Source organism: Chiloscyllium plagiosum, unplaced genomic scaffold, assembly GCF_037043375.1.
Source record: "Chiloscyllium plagiosum isolate Xiang-an unplaced genomic scaffold, Cpla_swu_hap1 HiC_scaffold_24, whole genome shotgun sequence".
NCBI classification, from domain to species: Eukaryota; Metazoa; Chordata; class Chondrichthyes; order Orectolobiformes; family Hemiscylliidae; genus Chiloscyllium; species Chiloscyllium plagiosum.
This window is the reverse complement of record NW_028270162.1, coordinates 55,667,544-55,684,058: the sequence shown is the minus strand read 5'-3', so window position 1 is coordinate 55,684,058 and position 16,515 is coordinate 55,667,544. Positions and strand designations below refer to the sequence as shown.

Sequence of the window (16,515 nt, the reverse complement as noted above, 5' to 3'; positions counted from 1 at the left end):
TGTGAGAGAGAGAGTGTGTGTGAGAGAGACAGAAAGAGGGAGAATATGTGTGTGTGAGAGGGAGAGAGTGTGTTTGTGTGTGGGTGTGAGAGACAGATAGAGTGTGTGTGTGCATGTGCATGTGAGAGAGTGAGTGTGTGTGTGTGTGTGTGCGAGAGTGAGACTGTGTATGAGGGATTGTTGCTGAGTGTGAATGCAAGGGAGCTGCAGAAATGCGGAATTGCATTTTGTGTCTGCACAAGAGCAAGGTGACTAATTGTACAGAGTGAGAAAGACATCTGGAAGGGTATCTGCAGCAGCTTGTCAGGATGGCCGTGTGGTCTAAGGCGCCAGACTCAAGGAGTGTTAGTCCTTGCTCTGCATCTGGGCTTGTGAATTCTGGTCCCTTCCTAGGGGCGTGGGTTCAAATCCCACTCCTGACATTCTCCCCTTTTCCCCAAACAAACCTTCCCACACCCACACACTGCCCCCAAATTTCACAGCTTCTTGGAGAGGAGTCACTCCCCCTTCACAAAGATGGAAGAATCCAACCCCTCCGTTTCAAAGATAAGGCTGAGGCATTTGCAACAATTTTGTGTGAGCGTGTGAGAGAGGGAGCGTTTATGTGAGTGAGTGTGTTTGTGACAGAGAGAGGGCTAATTTTTATGTGTGTGAGAGAGTGTGCTTGTGTGTGAGAGAGAGAGTGTGCGCATGTGAGAGAGTGTGTGTGTGTGTGAGAGAGTGTATGTGTGTTTGTGTGTGAGAGAGAGAGGAAGAATTTGTTAGTGTGTGTGAGAAAGAGCGTGTGTGTGAGAGAGAGTGTGTGTGTAAGAGAGAGTGTGTGTTTGTGTGAGAGAGTGTGTGTGTGAGAGTGTGGGTTTGTGTGAGAGAGAGAGTGTGTGTGAGAGAGTGTGTGAGAGGGTCTGTGTGAGAGAGTGTGTGTGTGTGTGTGAGAGGGAGTGTGTGTGTCAGTGTGTGTGAGAGGGTGTGTGAGAGAGAGTGGGTGTCTATGAGGGATTGTTGCTGAGTGTGAATGCAAGGGAGCTGCAGAAATGCGGAATTGCATTTTGTGTCTGCACAAGAGCAAGGTGACTAAATGTACAGAGTGAGAAAGACATCTGGAAGGGCATCTGCAGCAGCTTGTCAGAATGGCCGAGTGGTCTAAGGCGCCAGACTCAAGGAGTGTTAGTCCTTGCTCTGCATCTGGGCTTGTGAATTCTGGTCCCTTCCTAGGGGCGTGGGCTCAAATCCCACTCCTGACATTCTCCACTTTTCCTCAAACAAACCTTCCCACACCCACACAATGCCCCCAAATTTCACAGCTTCTTGGAGAGGAGTCACTCCCCCTTCACAAAGATGGAAGAATCCAACCCCTCCGTTTAAAAGATAAGGCTGAGGCATTTGCAGCAATATTGTGTGAGAGAGGGAGCGTTTATGTGAGTGAGTGTGTTTGTGACAGAGAGAGGGTGAATTTTTATGTGTGTGAGAGAGTGTGCTTGTGTGTGAGAGAGAGAGTGTGTGTGTGAGAGGGAGGGAGAGTGTGTGTGTGTGAGAGAGAGTATTATGTGTGTGAGAGAGTGTGAGTGTGAGTTTGTGTGTGAGAGAGTGTGTGTATATGGGAGAGATAGAGTGTGTTTGTGAGAGTGTGTGTGTGCGTGTGTGAGAGAGATAAAGTGTATGTGTGAGTGTGAGAGAGAGTGTGTGTGTGAGAGAGAGAGATAGGGTGTGTATATGTGTGTGAGAGAGAGTGAATTTGTATGTGTCTGTGCGAGAGAGACAGAGAGAGCATGAGTCTGTGTGTGAGAGAGAGTGTGTGTCTGTGTGTCTGTGTATGACAGTGTGTGTGAGAGAGAATGTGTGTGAGAGAGAGTGTGTCTGTGAGAGAGAGTGCGTGTGTGTGTGTATGTGAGAGAGAGTGTGTTTGTGTGTGGGTGTGAGAGACAGATAGAGAGTGTGTGAGTGTGTGTGCATGTGAGAGAGAGTGTATATGTGTGTGAGAGAGATTGTGTGTGCATGTGAGTGTTTGGGTGTGTGTGTGAGAGAGAGAGTGCGTGTGTGTGAGAGAGAGTGTGTGTTTGTGAGAGAGAGTGTGTATGTCTACATGTGTTTGTGTGTGAGAGAGAGAGTGTGTCTGTGAGAGAGTGTATATGTGTGGATAGAGAGAGAGAGCATGTGTGTGTGAGAGAGAGTGTGTGTTTGTGAGAGAGAGAGAGTATGTGTGTGAGAGAGAGTGCATGTGTGTGAGAGAGAGGGTGTGTGTGTGTGTGAGAGAGAGAGAGAGAGTGCGTGTGTGTGAGAAAGAGTGTGTGTGAGGGAGAGAGAGTGTATGTGTGCATGTGAGAGAGTGTGTGTTTGTGTGAGAGAGAGAGGAAGAATTTGTTAGTGTGTGTGAGAGAGAGTGTGTGTGTGAGAGAGAGTGTGTGTTTGTGTGAGAGAGTGTGTGTGTGAGAGTGTGGGTTTGTGTGAGAGAGTGTGTGTGTGTGTGTGTGAGACAGAAAGAGTGTGTGTGTGAGAGAGAGAGAAAGCACGTGTGTGAGAGAGAGAGTGTGTGTGTATGTGTGAGAGAGAGAAAGAGAGAATTTTTGTGTGTGTGCGTGAGAGAGTGTGTTTTTGTGTGAGTGTGTTTGTGTGTGTGTGAGACAGAAAGAGTATGTGTGTGTGAGAGAGAGTGAGAGAGCGTGAGTGTGTCATGTGAGAGAGTGAGTGTGTGTGAGAGAGTGACAGTGTGTGTGTGATAGTGAGTGTGTGAGAGAGTATGTGCATGTGAGAGAGAGAGTGTGTGTGAGAGAGACAGAAAGAGGGAGAATATGTGTGTGTGAGAGGGAGAGAGTGTGTTTGTGTGTGGGTGTGAGAGACAGATAGAGTGTGTGTGTGCATGTGCATGTGAGAGAGTGAGTGTGTGTTTGTGTGTGTGCGAGAGTGAGACTGTGTATGAGGGATTGTTGCTGAGTGTGAATGCAAGGGAGCTGCAGAAATGCGGAATTGCATTTTGTGTCTGCACAAGAGCAAGGTGACTAATTGTACAGAGTGAGAAAGACATCTGGAAGGGCATCTGCAGCAGCTTGTCAGGATGGCCGAGTGGTCTAAGGCGCCAGACTTAAGGAATGTTAGTCCTTGCTCTGCATCTGGGCTTGTGAATTCTGGTCCCTTTCTAGGGGCGTGGGTTCAAATCCCACTCCTGACATTCTCCCCTTTTCCCCAAACAAACCTTCCCACACCCACACACTGCCCCCAAATTTCACAGCTTCTTGGAGAGGAGTCACTCCCCCTTCACAAAGATGGAAGAATCCAACCCCTCGGTTTCAAAGATAAGGCTGAGGCATTTGCAACAATTTTGTGTGAGCGTGTGAGAGAGGGAGCGTTTATGTGAGTGAGTGTGTTTGTGACAGAGAGAGGGCTAATTTTTATGTGTGTGAGAGAGTGTGCTTGTGTGTGAGAGAGAGAGTGTGTGCATGTGAGAGAGTGTGTGTGTGTGTGAGAGAGTGTTTGTGTGTTTGTGTGTGAGAGAGAGAGGAAGAATTTGTTAGTGTGTGTGAGAAAGAGCGTGTGTGTGAGAGAGAGTGTGTGTGTAAGAGAGAGTGTGTGTTTGTGTGAGAGAGTGTGTGTGTGAGAGTGTGGGTTTGTGTGAGAGAGAGAGTGTGTGTGAGAGAGTGTGTGAGAGGGTCTGTGTGAGAGAGTGTGTGTGTGTGTGTGAGAGGGAGTGTGTGTGTGTGTGTGTGTTAGAGGGTGTGTGAGAGAGAGAGAGTGTGTGTGTGTGAGAGAGAGTGGGTGTCTATGAGGGATTGTTGCTGAGTGTGAATGCAAGGGAGCTGCAGAAATGCGGAATTGCATTTTGTGTCTGCACAAGAGCAAGGTGACTAATTGTACAGAGTGAGAAAGACATCTGGAAGAGCATCTGCAGCAGCTTGTCAGGATGGCCGAGTGGTCTAAGGCGCCAGACTCAAGGAGTGTTAGTCCTTGCTCTGCATCTGGGCTTGTGAATTCTGGTCCCTTCCTAGGGGCGTGGGTTCAAATCCCACTCCTGACATTCTCCACTTTTCCTCAAACAAACCTTCCCACACCCACACAATGCCCCCAAATTTCATAGCTTCTTGGAGAGGAGTCACTCCCCCTTCACAAAGATGGAAGAATCCAACCCCTCGGTTTAAAAGATAAGGCTGAGGCATTTGCAGCAATATTGTGTGAGAGAGGGAGCGTTTATGTGAGTGAGTGTGTTTGTGACAGAGAGAGGGTGAATTTTTATGTGTGTGAGAGAGTGTGCTTGTGTGTGAGAGAGAGAGTGTGTGTGTGAGAGGGAGGGAGAGTGTGTGTGTGTGAGAGAGAGTATTATGTGTGTGAGAGAGTGTGTGTGTGAGTTTGTGTGTGAGAGAATGTGTGTATATGGGAGAGATAGAGTGTGTTTGTGAGAGTGTGTGTGTGTGTGTGTGAGAGAGATAAAGTGTATGTGTGAGTGTGAGAGAGAGTGTGTGTGTGAGAGAGAGAGATAGGGTGTGTATATGTGTGTGAGAGAGAGTGAATTTGTATGTGTCTGTGCGAGAGAGACAGAGAGAGCATGAGTCTGTGTGTGAGAGAGAGTGTGTGTCTGTGTGTCTGTGTATGACAGTGTGTGTGAGAGAGAATGTGTGTGAGAGAGAATGTGTGTGAGAGAGAGTGTGTCTGTGAGAGAGAGTGCGTGTGTGTGTGTATGTGAGAGAGAGTGTGTTTGTGTGTGGGTGTGAGAGACAGATAGAGAGTGTGTGAGTGTGTGTGCATGTGAGAGAGAGTGTATATGTGTGTGAGAGAGATTGTGTGTGCATGTGAGTGTTTGGGTGTGTGTGTGAGAGAGAGAGTGCGTGTGTGTGAGAGAGAGTGTGTGTTTGTGAGAGAGAGTGTGTATGTCTACATGTGTTTGTGTGTGAGAGAGAGAGTGTGTCTGTGAGAGAGTGTATATGTGTGGATAGAGAGAGAGAGCATGTGTGTGTGAGAGAGAGTGTGTGTTTGTGAGAGAGAGAGAGTATGTGTGTGAGAGAGAGTGCATGTGTGTGAGAGAGAGGGTGTGTGTGTGTGTGAGAGAGAGAGAGAGAGTGCGTGTGTGTGAGAAAGAGTGTGTGTGAGGGAGAGAGAGTGTATGTGTGCATGTGAGAGAGTGTGTGTGTTTGTGTGAGAGAGAGAGGAAGAATTTGTTAGTGTGTGTGAGAGAGAGTGTGTGTGTGAGAGAGAGTGTGTGTTTGTGTGAGAGAGTGTGTGTGTGAGAGTGTGGGTTTGTGTGAGAGAGAGTGTGTGTGTGTGTGTGTGAGACAGAAAGAGTGTGTGTGAGAGAGAGAGAAAGCGCGTGTGTGAGAGAGAGAGTGTGTGTGTATGTGTGAGAGAGAGAAAGAGAGAATTTTTGTGTGTGTGCGTGAGAGAGTGTGTTTTTGTGTGAGTGTGTTTGTGTGTGTGTGAGACAGAAAGAGTATGTGTGTGTGAGAGAGAGTGAGAGAGCGTGAGTGTGTCATGTGAGAGAGTGAGTGTGTGTGAGAGAGTGACAGTGTGTGTGTGATAGTGAGTGTGTGAGAGAGTATGTGCATGTGAGAGAGAGAGTGTGTGTGAGAGAGACAGAAAGAGGGAGAATATGTGTGTGTGAGAGGGAGAGAGTGTGTTTGTGTGTGGGTGTGAGAGACAGATAGAGTGTGTGTGTGCATGTGCATGTGAGAGAGTGAGTGTGTGTGTGTGTGTGTGTGCGAGAGTGAGACTGTGTATGAGGGATTGTTGCTGAGTGTGAATGCAAGGGAGCTGCAGAAATGCGGAATTGCATTTTGTGTCTGCACAAGAGCAAGGTGACTAATTGTACAGAGTGAGAAAGACATCTGGAAGGGCATCTGCAGCAGCTTGTCAGGATGGCCGAGTGGTCTAAGGCGCCAGACTTAAGGAATGTTAGTCCTTGCTCTGCATCTGGGCTTGTGAATTCTGGTCCCTTTCTAGGGGCGTGGGTTCAAATCCCACTCCTGACATTCTCCCCTTTTCCCCAAACAAACCTTCCCACACCCACACACTGCCCCCAAATTTCACAGCTTCTTGGAGAGGAGTCACTCCCCCTTCACAAAGATGGAAGAATCCAACCCCTCGGTTTCAAAGATAAGGCTGAGGCATTTGCAACAATTTTGTGTGAGCGTGTGAGAGAGGGAGCGTTTATGTGAGTGAGTGTGTTTGTGACAGAGAGAGGGCTAATTTTTATGTGTGTGAGAGAGTGTGCTTGTGTGTGAGAGAGAGAGTGTGTGCATGTGAGAGAGTGTGTGTGTGTGAGAGAGTGTTTGTGTGTTTGTGTGTGAGAGAGAGAGGAAGAATTTGTTAGTGTGTGTGAGAAAGAGCGTGTGTGTGAGAGAGAGTGTGTGTGTAAGAGAGAGTGTGTGTTTGTGTGAGAGAGTGTGTGTGTGAGAGTGTGGGTTTGTGTGAGAGAGAGAGTGTGTGTGAGAGAGTGTGTGAGAGGGTCTGTGTGAGAGAGTGTGTGTGTGTGTGTGAGAGGGAGTGTGTGTGTGTGTGTGTGTTAGAGGGTGTGTGAGAGAGAGAGAGTGTGTGTGTGTGAGAGAGAGTGGGTGTCTATGAGGGATTGTTGCTGAGTGTGAATGCAAGGGAGCTGCAGAAATGCGGAATTGCATTTTGTGTCTGCACAAGAGCAAGGTGACTAATTGTACAGAGTGAGAAAGACATCTGAAAGAGCATCTGCAGCAGCTTGTCAGGATGGCCGAGTGGTCTAAGGCGCCAGACTCAAGGAGTGTTAGTCCTTGCTCTGCATCTGGGCTTGTGAATTCTGGTCCCTTCCTAGGGGCGTGGGTTCAAATCCCACTCCTGACATTCTCCACTTTTCCTCAAACAAACCTTCCCACACCCACACAATGCCCCCAAATTTCATAGCTTCTTGGAGAGGAGTCACTCCCCCTTCACAAAGATGGAAGAATCCAACCCCTCGGTTTAAAAGATAAGGCTGAGGCATTTGCAGCAATATTGTGTGAGAGAGGGAGCGTTTATGTGAGTGAGTGTGTTTGTGACAGAGAGAGGGTGAATTTTTATGTGTGTGAGAGAGTGTGCTTGTGTGTGAGAGAGAGAGTGTGTGTGTGAGAGGGAGGGAGAGTGTGTGTGTGTGAGAGAGAGTATTATGTGTGTGAGAGAGTGTGTGTGTGAGTTTGTGTGTGAGAGAATGTGTGTATATGGGAGAGATAGAGTGTGTTTGTGAGAGTGTGTGTGTGTGTGTGTGAGAGAGATAAAGTGTATGTGTGAGTGTGAGAGAGAGTGTGTGTGTGAGAGAGAGAGAGATAGGGTGTGTATATGTGTGTGAGAGAGAGTGAATTTGTATGTGTCTGTGCGAGAGAGACAGAGAGAGCATGAGTCTGTGTGTGAGAGAGAGTGTGTGTCTGTGTGTCTGTGTATGACAGTGTGTGTGAGAGAGAATGTGTGTGAGAGAGAATGTGTGTGAGAGAGAGTGTGTCTGTGAGAGAGAGTGCGTGTGTGTGTGTATGTGAGAGAGAGTGTGTTTGTGTGTGGGTGTGAGAGACAGATAGAGAGTGTGTGAGTGTGTGTGCATGTGAGAGAGAGTGTATATGTGTGTGAGAGAGATTGTGTGTGCATGTGAGTGTTTGGGTGTGTGTGTGAGAGAGAGAGTGCGTGTGTGTGAGAGAGAGTGTGTGTTTGTGAGAGAGAGTGTGTATGTCTACATGTGTTTGTGTGTGAGAGAGAGAGTGTGTCTGTGAGAGAGTGTATATGTGTGGATAGAGAGAGAGAGCATGTGTGTGTGAGAGAGTGTGTGTGTTTGTGAGAGAGAGAGAGTATGTGTGTGAGAGAGAGTGCATGTGTGTGAGAGAGAGGGTGTGTGTGTGTGTGAGAGAGAGAGAGAGAGTGCGTGTGTGTGAGAAAGAGTGTGTGTGAGGGAGAGAGAGTGTATGTGTGCATGTGAGAGAGTGTGTGTGTTTGTGTGAGAGAGAGAGGAAGAATTTGTTAGTGTGTGTGAGAGAGAGTGTGTGTGTGAGAGAGAGTGTGTGTTTGTGTGAGAGAGTGTGTGTGTGAGAGTGTGGGTTTGTGTGAGAGAGAGTGTGTGTGTGTGTGTGTGAGACAGAAAGAGTGTGTGTGTGAGAGAGAGAGAAAGCGCGTGTGTGAGAGAGAGAGTGTGTGTGTATGTGTGAGAGAGAGAAAGAGAGAATTTTTGTGTGTGTGCGTGAGAGAGTGTGTTTTTGTGTGAGTGTGTTTGTGTGTGTGTGAGACAGAAAGAGTATGTGTGTGTGAGAGAGAGTGAGAGAGCGTGAGTGTGTCATGTGAGAGAGTGAGTGTGTGTGAGAGAGTGACAGTGTGTGTGTGATAGTGAGTGTGTGAGAGAGTATGTGCATGTGAGAGAGAGAGTGTGTGTGAGAGAGACAGAAAGAGGGAGAATATGTGTGTGTGAGAGGGAGAGAGTGTGTTTGTGTGTGGGTGTGAGAGACAGATAGAGTGTGTGTGTGCATGTGCATGTGAGAGAGTGAGTGTGTGTGTGTGTGTGTGTGCGAGAGTGAGACTGTGTATGAGGGATTGTTGCTGAGTGTGAATGCAAGGGAGCTGCAGAAATGCGGAATTGCATTTTGTGTCTGCACAAGAGCAAGGTGACTAATTGTACAGAGTGAGAAAGACATCTGGAAGGGCATCTGCAGCAGCTTGTCAGGATGGCCGAGTGGTCTAAGGCGCCAGACTCAAGGAGTGTTAGTCCTTGCTCTGCATCTGGGCTTGTGAATTCTGGTCCCTTCCTAGGGGCGTGGGTTCAAATCCCACTCCTGACATTCTCCACTTTTCCTCAAACAAACCTTCCCACACCCACACAATGCCCCCAAATTTCATAGCTTCTTGGAGAGGAGTCACTCCCCCTTCACAAAGATGGAAGAATCCAACCCCTCGGTTTAAAAGATAAGGCTGAGGCATTTGCAGCAATATTGTGTGAGAGAGGGAGCGTTTATGTGAGTGAGTGTGTTTGTGACAGAGAGAGGGTGAATTTTTATGTGTGTGAGAGAGTGTGCTTGTGTGTGAGAGAGAGAGTGTGTGTGTGAGAGGGAGGGAGAGTGTGTGTGTGTGAGAGAGAGTATTATGTGTGTGAGAGAGTGTGTGTGTGAGTTTGTGTGTGAGAGAGTGTGTGTATATGGGAGAGATAGAGTGTGTTTGTGAGAGTGTGTGTGTGTGTGTGAGAGAGATAAAGTGTATGTGTGAGTGTGAGAGAGAGTGTGTGTGTGAGAGAGAGAGATAGGGTGTGTATATGTGTGTGAGAGAGAGTGAATTTGTATGTGTCTGTGCGAGAGAGACAGAGAGAGCATGAGTCTGTGTGTGAGAGAGAGTGTGTGTCTGTGTGTCTGTGTATGACAGTGTGTGTGAGAGAGAATGTGTGTGAGAGAGAATGTGTGTGAGAGAGAGTGTGTCTGTGAGAGAGAGTGCGTGTGTGTGTGTATGTGAGAGAGAGTGTGTTTGTGTGTGGGTGTGAGAGACAGATAGAGAGTGTGTAAGTGTGTGTGCATGTGAGAGAGAGTGTATATGTGTGTGAGAGAGATTGTGTGTGCATGTGAGTGTTTGGGTGTGTGTGTGAGAGAGAGAGTGCGTGTGTGTGAGAGAGAGTGTGTGTTTGTGAGAGAGAGTGTGTATGTCTACATGTGTTTGTGTGTGAGAGAGAGAGTGTGTCTGTGAGAGAGTGTATATGTGTGGATAGAGAGAGAGAGCATGTGTGTGTGAGAGAGAGTGTGTGTTTGTGAGAGAGAGAGAGTATGTGTGTGAGAGAGAGTGCATGTGTGTGAGAGAGAGGGTGTGTGTGTGTGTGAGAGAGAGAGAGAGAGTGCGTGTGTGTGAGAAAGAGTGTGTGTGAGGGAGAGAGAGTGTATGTGTGCATGTGAGAGAGTGTGTGTGTTTGTGTGAGAGAGAGAGGAAGAATTTGTTAGTGTGTGTGAGAGAGAGTGTGTGTGTGAGAGAGAGTGTGTGTTTGTGTGAGAGAGTGTGTGTGTGAGAGTGTGGGTTTGTGTGAGAGAGTGTGTGTGTGTGTGTGTGAGACAGAAAGAGTGTGTGTGTGAGAGAGAGAGAAAGCACGTGTGTGAGAGAGAGAGTGTGTGTGTATGTGTGAGAGAGAGAAAGAGAGAATTTTTGTGTGTGTGCGTGAGAGAGTGTGTTTTTGTGTGAGTGTGTTTGTGTGTGTGTGAGACAGAAAGAGTATGTGTGTGTGAGAGAGAGTGAGAGAGCGTGAGTGTGTCATGTGAGAGAGTGAGTGTGTGTGAGAGAGTGACAGTGTGTGTGTGATAGTGAGTGTGTGAGAGAGTATGTGCATGTGAGAGAGAGAGTGTGTGTGAGAGAGACAGAAAGAGGGAGAATATGTGTGTGTGAGAGGGAGAGAGTGTGTTTGTGTGTGGGTGTGAGAGACAGATAGAGTGTGTGTGTGCATGTGCATGTGAGAGAGTGAGTGTGTGTGTGTGTGTGTGTGCGAGAGTGAGACTGTGTATGAGGGATTGTTGCTGAGTGTGAATGCAAGGGAGCTGCAGAAATGCGGAATTGCATTTTGTGTCTGCACAAGAGCAAGGTGACTAATTGTACAGAGTGAGAAAGACATCTGGAAGGGCATCTGCAGCAGCTTGTCAGGATGGCCGAGTGGTCTAAGGCGCCAGCCTTAAGGAATGTTAGTCCTTGCTCTGCATCTGGGCTTGTGAATTCTGGTCCCTTTCTAGGGGCGTGGGTTCAAATCCCACTCCTGACATTCTCCCCTTTTCCCCAAACAAACCTTCCCACACCCACACACTGCCCCCAAATTTCACAGCTTCTTGGAGAGGAGTCACTCCCCCTTCACAAAGATGGAAGAATCCAACCCCTCGGTTTCAAAGATAAGGCTGAGGCATTTGCAACAATTTTGTGTGAGCGTGTGAGAGAGGGAGCGTTTATGTGAGTGAGTGTGTTTGTGACAGAGAGAGGGCTAATTTTTATGTGTGTGAGAGAGTGTGCTTGTGTGTGAGAGAGAGAGTGTGTGCATGTGAGAGAGTGTGTGTGTGTGTGAGAGAGTGTTTGTGTGTTTGTGTGTGAGAGAGAGAGGAAGAATTTGTTAGTGTGTGTGAGAAAGAGCGTGTGTGTGAGAGAGAGTGTGTGTGTAAGAGAGAGTGTGTGTTTGTGTGAGAGAGTGTGTGTGTGAGAGTGTGGGTTTGTGTGAGAGAGAGAGTGTGTGTGAGAGAGTGTGTGAGAGGGTCTGTGTGAGAGAGTGTGTGTGTGTGTGTGAGAGGGAGTGTGTGTGTGTGTGTGTGTTAGAGGGTGTGTGAGAGAGAGAGAGTGTGTGTGTGTGAGAGAGAGTGGGTGTCTATGAGGGATTGTTGCTGAGTGTGAATGCAAGGGAGCTGCAGAAATGCGGAATTGCATTTTGTGTCTGCACAAGAGCAAGGTGACTAATTGTACAGAGTGAGAAAGACATCTGGAAGAGCATCTGCAGCAGCTTGTCAGGATGGCCGAGTGGTCTAAGGCGCCAGACTCAAGGAGTGTTAGTCCTTGCTCTGCATCTGGGCTTGTGAATTCTGGTCCCTTCCTAGGGGCGTGGGTTCAAATCCCACTCCTGACATTCTCCACTTTTCCTCAAACAAACCTTCCCACACCCACACAATGCCCCCAAATTTCATAGCTTCTTGGAGAGGAGTCACTCCCCCTTCACAAAGATGGAAGAATCCAACCCCTCGGTTTAAAAGATAAGGCTGAGGCATTTGCAGCAATATTGTGTGAGAGAGGGAGCGTTTATGTGAGTGAGTGTGTTTGTGACAGAGAGAGGGTGAATTTTTATGTGTGTGAGAGAGTGTGCTTGTGTGTGAGAGAGAGAGTGTGTGTGTGAGAGGGAGGGAGAGTGTGTGTGTGTGAGAGAGAGTATTATGTGTGTGAGAGAGTGTGTGTGTGAGTTTGTGTGTGAGAGAATGTGTGTATATGGGAGAGATAGAGTGTGTTTGTGAGAGTGTGTGTGTGTGTGTGAGACAGAAAGAGTGTGTGTGTGAGAGAGAGAGAAAGCGCGTGTGTGAGAGAGAGAGTGTGTGTGTATGTGTGAGAGAGAGAAAGAGAGAATTTTTGTGTGTGTGCGTGAGAGAGTGTGTTTTTGTGTGAGTGTGTTTGTGTGTGTGTGAGACAGAAAGAGTATGTGTGTGTGAGAGAGAGTGAGAGAGCGTGAGTGTGTCATGTGAGAGAGTGAGTGTGTGTGAGAGAGTGACAGTGTGTGTGTGATAGTGAGTGTGTGAGAGAGTATGTGCATGTGAGAGAGAGAGTGTGTGTGAGAGAGACAGAAAGAGGGAGAATATGTGTGTGTGAGAGGGAGAGAGTGTGTTTGTGTGTGGGTGTGAGAGACAGATAGAGTGTGTGTGTGCATGTGCATGTGAGAGAGTGAGTGTGTGTGTGTGTGTGTGCGAGAGTGAGACTGTGTATGAGGGATTGTTGCTGAGTGTGAATGCAAGGGAGCTGCAGAAATGCGGAATTGCATTTTGTGTCTGCACAAGAGCAAGGTGACTAATTGTACAGAGTGAGAAAGACATCTGGAAGGGTATCTGCAGCAGCTTGTCAGGATGGCCGAGTGGTCTAAGGCGCCAGACTCAAGGAGTGTTAGTCCTTGCTCTGCATCTGGGCTTGTGAATTCTGGTCCCTTCCTAGGGGCGTGGGTTCAAATCCCACTCCTGACATTCTCCACTTTTCCTCAAACAAACCTTCCCACACCCACACAATGCCCCCAAATTTCACAGCTTCTTGGAGAGGAGTCACTCCCCCTTCACAAAGATGGAAGAATCCAACCCCTCGGTTTAAAAGATAAGGCTGAGGCATTTGCAGCAATATTGTGTGAGAGAGGGAGCGTTTATGTGAGTGAGTGTGTTTGTGACAGAGAGAGGGCTAATTTTTATGTGTGTGAGAGAGTGTGCTTGTGTGTGAGAGAGAGAGTGTGTGCATGTGAGAGAGTGTGTGTGTGTGTGAGAGAGTGTATGTGTGTTTGTGTGTGAGAGAGAGAGGAAGAATTTGTTAGTGTGTGTGAGAAAGAGCGTGTGTGTGAGAGAGAGTGTGTGTGTAAGAGAGAGTGTGTGTTTGTGTGAGTGTGTGTGTGAGAGTGTGGGTTTGTGTGAGAGAGAGAGTGTGTGTGAGAGAGTGTGTGAGAGGGTCTGTGTGAGAGAGTGTGTGTGTGTGTGTGAGAGGGAGTGTGTGTGTCAGTGTGTGTGAGAGGGTGTGTGAGAGAGAGAGAGTGTGTGTGTGTGAGAGAGAGTGGGTGTCTATGAGGGATTGTTGCTGAGTGTGAATGCAAGGGAGCTGCAGAAATGCGGAATTGCATTTTGTGTCTGCACAAGAGCAAGGTGACTAATTGTACAGAGTGAGAAAGACATCTGGAAGGGCATCTGCAGCAGCTTGTCAGGATGGCCGAGTGGTCTAAGGCGCCAGACTCAAGGAGTGTTAGTCCTTGCTCTGCATCTGGGCTTGTGAATTCTGGTCCCTTCCTAGGGGCGTGGGTTCAAATCCCACTCCTGACATTCTCCACTTTTCCTCAAACAAACCTTCCCACACCCACACAATGCCCCCAAATTTCACAGCTTCTTGGAGAGGAGTCACTCCCCCTTCACAAAGATGGAAGAATCCAACCCCTCCGTTTAAAAGATAAGGCTGAGGCATTTGCAGCAATATTGTGTGAGAGAGGGAGCGTTTATGTGAGTGAGTGTGTTTGTGACAGAGAGAGGGTGAATTTTTATGTGTGTGAGAGAGTGTGCTTGTGTGTGAGAGAGAGAGTGTGTGTGTGAGAGGGAGGGAGAGTGTGTGTGTGTGAGAGAGAGTATTATGTGTGTGAGAGAGTGTGTGTGTGAGTTTGTGTGTGAGAGAGTGTGTGTATATGGGAGAGATAGAGTGTGTTTGTGAGAGTGTGTGTGTGCGTGTGTGAGAGAGATAAAGTGTATGTGTGAGTGTGAGAGAGAGTGTGTGTGTGAGAGAGAGAGAGATAGGGTGTGTATATGTGTGTGAGAGAGAGTGAATTTGTATGTGTCTGTGCGAGAGAGACAGAGAGAGCATGAGTCTGTGTGTGAGAGAGAGTGTGTGTCTGTGTGTCTGTGTATGACAGTGTGTGTGAGAGAGAATGTGTGTGAGAGAGAGTGTGTCTGTGAGAGAGAGTGCGTGTGTGTGTGTATGTGAGAGAGAGTGTGTTTGTGTGTGGGTGTGAGAGACAGATAGAGAGTGTGTGAGTGTGTGTGCATGTGAGAGAGAGTGTATATGTGTGTGAGAGAGATTGTGTGTGCATGTGAGTGTTTGGGTGTGTGTGTGAGAGAGAGAGTGCGTGTGTGTGAGAGAGAGTGTGTGTTTGTGAGAGAGAGTGTGTATGTCTACATGTGTTTGTGTGTGAGAGAGAGAGTGTGTCTGTGAGAGAGTGTATATGTGTGGATAGAGAGAGAGAGCATGTGTGTGTGAGAGAGAGTGTGTGTTTGTGAGAGAGAGAGAGTATGTGTGTGAGAGAGAGTGCATGTGTGTGAGAGAGAGGGTGTGTGTGTGTGTGAGAGAGAGAGAGAGAGTGCGTGTGTGTGAGAAAGAGTGTGTGTGAGGGAGAGAGAGTGTATGTGTGCATGTGAGAGAGTGTGTGTGTTTGTGTGAGAGAGAGAGGAAGAATTTGTTAGTGTGTGTGAGAGAGAGTGTGTGTGAGAGAGAGTGTGTGTTTGTGTGAGAGAGTGTGTGTGTGAGAGTGTGGGTTTGTGTGAGAGAGAGTGTGTGTGTGTGTGTGTGAGACAGAAAGAGTGTGTGTGTGAGAGAGAGAGAAAGCGCGTGTGTGAGAGAGAGAGTGTGTGTGTATGTGTGAGAGAGAGAAAGAGAGAATTTTTGTGTGTGTGCGTGAGAGAGTGTGTTTTTGTGTGAGTGTGTTTGTGTGTGTGTGAGACAGAAAGAGTATGTGTGTGTGAGAGAGAGTGAGAGAGCGTGAGTGTGTCATGTGAGAGAGTGAGTGTGTGTGAGAGAGTGACAGTGTGTGTGTGATAGTGAGTGTGTGAGAGAGTATGTGCATGTGAGAGAGAGAGTGTGTGTGAGAGAGACAGAAAGAGGGAGAATATGTGTGTGTGAGAGGGAGAGAGTGTGTTTGTGTGTGGGTGTGAGAGACAGATAGAGTGTGTGTGTGCATGTGCATGTGAGAGAGTGAGTGTGTGTGTGTGTGTGAGTGCGAGAGTGAGACTGTGTATGAGGGATTGTTGCTGAGTGTGAATGCAAGGGAGCTGCAGAAATGCGGAATTGCATTTTGTGTCTGCACAAGAGCAAGGTGACTAATTGTACAGAGTGAGAAAGACATCTGGAAGGGCATCTGCAGCAGCTTGTCAGGATGGCCGAGTGGTCTAAGGCGCCAGACTTAAGGAATGTTAGTCCTTGCTCTGCATCTGGGCTTGTGAATTCTGGTCCCTTTCTAGGGGCGTGGGTTCAAATCCCACTCCTGACATTCTCCCCTTTTCCCCAAACAAACCTTCCCACACCCACACACTGCCCCCAAATTTCACAGCTTCTTGGAGAGGAGTCACTCCCCCTTCACAAAGATGGAAGAATCCAACCCCTCGGTTTCAAAGATAAGGCTGAGGCATTTGCAGCAATATTGTGTGAGAGAGGGAGCGTTTATGTGAGTGAGTGCGTTTGTGACAGAGAGAGGGTGAATTTTTATGTGTGTGAGAGAGTGTGCTTGTGTGTGAGAGAGAGAGTGTGTGTGTGAGAGGGAGGGAGAGTGTGTGTGTGTGAGAGAGAGTATTATGTGTGTGAGAGAGTGTGTGTGTGAGTTTGTGTGTGAGAGAGTGTGTGTATGTGGGAGAGATAGAGTGTGTTTGTGAGAGTGTGTGTGTGTGTGTGTGTGTGAGAGAGATAAAGTGAATGTGTGAGTGTGAGAGAGAGTGTGTGTGTGAGAGAGAGAGATAGGGTGTGTATATGTGTGTGTGTGTGTGAGAGAGAGTGTGTGTTTGTGAGAGAGAGAGAGTATGTGTGTGAGAGAGAGTGCATGTGTGTGAGAGAGAGGGTGTGTGTGTGTGTGAGAGAGAGAGAGAGAGTGCGTGTGTGTGAGAAAGAGTGTGTGTGAGGGAGAGAGAGTGTATGTGTGCATGTGAGAGAGTGTGTGTGTTTGTGTGAGAGAGAGAGGAAGAATTTGTTAGTGTGTGTGAGAGAGAGTGTGTGTGAGAGAGAGTGTGTGTTTGTGTGAGAGAGTGTGTGTGTGAGAGTGTGGGTTTGTGTGAGAGAGAGTGTGTGTGTGTGTGAGACAGAAAGAGTGTGTGTGTGAGAGAGAGTGTGTGTGAGAGAGAGTGTGTGTTTGTGTGAGAGAGTGTGTGTGTGAGAGTGTGGGTTTGTGTGAGAGAGAGTGTGTGTGTGTGTGAGACAGAAAGAGTGTGTGTGTGAGAGAGAGAGAAAGCGCGTGTGTGAGAGAGAGAGTGTGTGTGTATGTGTGAGAGAGAGAAAGAGAGAATTTTTGTGTGTGTGCGTGAGAGAGTGTGTTTTTGTGTGAGTGTGTTTGTGTGTGTGTGAGACAGAAAGAGTATGTGTGTGTGAGAGAGAGTGAGAGAGCGTGAGTGTGTCATGTGAGAGAGTGAGTGTGTGTGAGAGAGTGAC

General features: G+C 47.8%; 11 non-coding genes across 11 annotated transcripts; all 11 read left to right on the top strand.

Moving 5' to 3' along the window:
• The first annotated feature begins 302 nt into the window (after positions 1-302).
• Positions 303-422, top strand: trnal-caa (transfer RNA leucine (anticodon CAA)). Its single transcript has 2 exons — positions 303-340; positions 377-422. It is a non-coding gene; the product is annotated as a tRNA-Leu (tRNA).
• Positions 423-3,043: 2,621 nt separating this feature from the next.
• trnal-uaa (transfer RNA leucine (anticodon UAA)) lies at positions 3,044-3,163 on the top strand. The gene is made up of 2 exons: positions 3,044-3,081; positions 3,118-3,163. It is a non-coding gene; the product is annotated as a tRNA-Leu (tRNA).
• Positions 3,164-3,886: 723 nt separating this feature from the next.
• trnal-caa (transfer RNA leucine (anticodon CAA)) lies at positions 3,887-4,006 on the top strand. The gene is made up of 2 exons: positions 3,887-3,924; positions 3,961-4,006. It is a non-coding gene; the product is annotated as a tRNA-Leu (tRNA).
• Positions 4,007-5,828: 1,822 nt separating this feature from the next.
• Positions 5,829-5,948, top strand: trnal-uaa (transfer RNA leucine (anticodon UAA)). Its single transcript has 2 exons — positions 5,829-5,866; positions 5,903-5,948. It is a non-coding gene; the product is annotated as a tRNA-Leu (tRNA).
• Positions 5,949-6,669: 721 nt separating this feature from the next.
• trnal-caa (transfer RNA leucine (anticodon CAA)) lies at positions 6,670-6,789 on the top strand. The gene is made up of 2 exons: positions 6,670-6,707; positions 6,744-6,789. It is a non-coding gene; the product is annotated as a tRNA-Leu (tRNA).
• Positions 6,790-8,615: 1,826 nt separating this feature from the next.
• Positions 8,616-8,735, top strand: trnal-caa (transfer RNA leucine (anticodon CAA)). The gene is made up of 2 exons: positions 8,616-8,653; positions 8,690-8,735. It is a non-coding gene; the product is annotated as a tRNA-Leu (tRNA).
• Positions 8,736-10,555: 1,820 nt separating this feature from the next.
• On the top strand, positions 10,556-10,675 carry trnal-uaa (transfer RNA leucine (anticodon UAA)). The gene is made up of 2 exons: positions 10,556-10,593; positions 10,630-10,675. It is a non-coding gene; the product is annotated as a tRNA-Leu (tRNA).
• A 723-nt stretch (positions 10,676-11,398) lies between these two features.
• On the top strand, positions 11,399-11,518 carry trnal-caa (transfer RNA leucine (anticodon CAA)). Its single transcript has 2 exons — positions 11,399-11,436; positions 11,473-11,518. It is a non-coding gene; the product is annotated as a tRNA-Leu (tRNA).
• A 973-nt stretch (positions 11,519-12,491) lies between these two features.
• On the top strand, positions 12,492-12,611 carry trnal-caa (transfer RNA leucine (anticodon CAA)). The gene is made up of 2 exons: positions 12,492-12,529; positions 12,566-12,611. It is a non-coding gene; the product is annotated as a tRNA-Leu (tRNA).
• Positions 12,612-13,322: 711 nt separating this feature from the next.
• Positions 13,323-13,442, top strand: trnal-caa (transfer RNA leucine (anticodon CAA)). Its single transcript has 2 exons — positions 13,323-13,360; positions 13,397-13,442. It is a non-coding gene; the product is annotated as a tRNA-Leu (tRNA).
• A 1,808-nt stretch (positions 13,443-15,250) lies between these two features.
• On the top strand, positions 15,251-15,370 carry trnal-uaa (transfer RNA leucine (anticodon UAA)). The gene is made up of 2 exons: positions 15,251-15,288; positions 15,325-15,370. It is a non-coding gene; the product is annotated as a tRNA-Leu (tRNA).
• The last annotated feature ends 1,145 nt before the right edge of the window (positions 15,371-16,515 follow it).